The sequence below is a fragment of the Trachemys scripta genome, chromosome 2 (assembly GCF_013100865.1).
Source record: "Trachemys scripta elegans isolate TJP31775 chromosome 2, CAS_Tse_1.0, whole genome shotgun sequence".
In the NCBI taxonomy this organism is placed as follows: domain Eukaryota; kingdom Metazoa; phylum Chordata; order Testudines; family Emydidae; genus Trachemys; species Trachemys scripta.
The window spans coordinates 80,878,440-80,880,713 of NC_048299.1; the positions used below are offsets into that span (position 1 = coordinate 80,878,440).

A 2,274-nucleotide genomic window follows, 5' to 3' on the forward strand; every position below is an offset into this window, starting at 1 on the left:
ACGGCCGGCGGGGTCCGCGGAGGCCCTCGCTTGCCCGAGACGGGCCCATGCGAGCTGGCCGGGGGCGGGGGGGGGGGGCGGAATCCCAGAGCCGGCCCCGACACTTCCCGAACCTCCCCCCCGGTCCCGAAACCGGCCCAGAAGCTTCCCGATCCCCACTCCCCGCGCGGACGGTCCCCCCGGCCGGCTCCCGCCCCGCTGCGCCCCCGCAAGACCCACCCGGTGACAACGCCGTATGGAGACCACGTTAGGCTCAAAGAGAGAAAGAGGGAGGCTACGGGAAGTGACGTGAATTTATATAGTCCCCTCGGCCAATTAGCGGCAGCCACGTAATCGGAAGTGAGGCAACGGGTTGAAGGTCATCTGGTTCCTAAGGGGCGGGAGGAAGGCCCGGGGATTTAGCAGCGGTCACGTGGGAATGGCCCTCAGCCGCGGCGTCTGTGCCGGGCAGCAGCCGGCAGGTGGCAGCAGAGCCGCGAGTGCTGAGGATCCCCGGCCTAATGCGGCTGGGGCGGGGTTGGGAGAGCCCGGAGCGGGCCGGGCCTTGCTTAGGGATGGGCTGTGAGCAGGGCGTGCCCGGGGCGCTAAGCTGTAGGAGGGCTCTGGGGGCAGGGTGAGGCAGGCCTGGGATGGGGCCGAGAGCAAACACGTGGCCATCTCTCCTCTAGTGTAAATCACCCCCCCTTCCACACTGCTGCCAGTTCCCACCACATTATCCCCAAGCCCCAGCTGCTGGAGTCCTTCCTTCTGCCTAGACCCTCAGCTTTCACACCCCATACCAGTAAGGGTCCCAGCCCTCCTGGTTGCGGAGAAGAGCTTGTAAACATGAAGCAACTGCACCCTAACAGCTCAGAAACCGCTACTAGGCAAATGAACCCGACCGATGATTTGTGAATTATTTGCGATTAGCAGTCCTGCTATCTGCATTGATCGCTGCAGCGCTGAAGTGCTGCGCATGGGTAATCATAGGGAGGGCCTACCAAATTCATGGTCCACCTTAGTCAAATTTCATGGCCAGAGGGTTTTTTAATTGGTCAATTTCATGATTTCAGAGGTTTACATTTAAAATATCAAGGTTTGTAATGGGGTGGGGGAGGGGTCCCGACCTGAAAGGGTATCATGGGGCAGGGATGTCACAGGATTGCCACCCTCTTCTGCACTGCCTTCAGGGCTGGGATCTGAAGGCAACAGCCATGGAGCTTCCTGCAGCTGGAGGAGGTTCCCAGAGGCGGAGGGGGGCCCGAACTGCCCTGCTGCTGGGAGTGCCCCTGGCGGGGGCTCCTAGCTGCTAGTCCCAGCGAGTGGCAGATTAACGTATGGGCCCACAGGGCTTGTGCCCAGGGGCCTGGCCAATTTGGGGGACCCCCAGAAAAATGGGCACCCAGATCCCCGGCAGAAGCCCAGAGCCCACGCACCTTACAGGGAGCAGAAGCCCCAAGCCCAGGTGTCCTGAGCCCCAGCTAGAGCCACGGGGAGCAGAAGCCCCAAACCCGGGCTGGACCATGGGGCTGAAGCCCCAAGACCCAGTTGGAGCCACGGTGTGGAAGCCCCGAGCCCAACTCCAGGGCTGCTGCACCGGAAGTGGGTCTGATCTCCCCACTGAGAGCAGCCGTGCAGGGGAAGGATAAGTTTTGTCCCTCCACAGCCCAGCTCAGACTAGTTGCTAGGAGCTCCTGGTTGGGGCGCTCCCAGCAGCATGGGGATATGGATTTCATGAGGAAGGACTTATTTCATCGTCCGTGAAATTGGTAGGGCCCGATATAGAAGTGAAAGGCTGGAAGGGACTGAGGCAGGACTGAGTACACCTAGACCATCCCTAACAGGTGTTTGTCTAACCGGGCCCCCTTAGTTGGCTGGGGCCCCGGGGCACAGCCCCCATAGCTAAAGGATTGGCTAGGAAAATGAGACTCTGGAGTTCAAAAAGCCCCACAGCTCTGTGCAATACCTACTACCTGTGATGTGTATGCGGGTAGAGATGTATAATTTTGTGTAACCAGAGGTTATTCCATAGTAATTTACAAATCCTTTCATAATCTTCACAGCAGTATTAAGTATAATGTTCTGATATTAAGGAGTTTATAAAAGTAGATATAGGCATTGTACAATACACAAAAGGAAAGGCCCTGATTTGAAGCACTTAAGACCTACCCCCCCCCCCATATATATAGAAATGAGGACACAATGAGACAATGCGTGAAAATATATTACAGCAATTGGGGAAGAGTTTAAGATGTTACTGCCTTTTTCCCTGCTCCTAGTCTGTGTTTTCTGTTT

The 2,274-nt window shown here is 57.5% G+C and overlaps 1 protein-coding gene across 2 annotated transcripts in view; it reads right to left on the minus strand.

Annotated features, from left to right (window-relative positions):
• Positions 1-315, minus strand: part of RPSA (ribosomal protein SA) — an 8,847-nt gene extending 8,532 nt beyond the window's left edge. For both annotated transcript variants that reach the window (XM_034761014.1, XM_034761012.1), the window contains exon 1: positions 220-315. The gene's annotated coding sequence lies outside the window, so the exon portion shown is untranslated. The remainder of the gene's footprint in view (positions 1-219) is intronic.
• Positions 316-2,274: the final 1,959 nt, after the last annotated feature.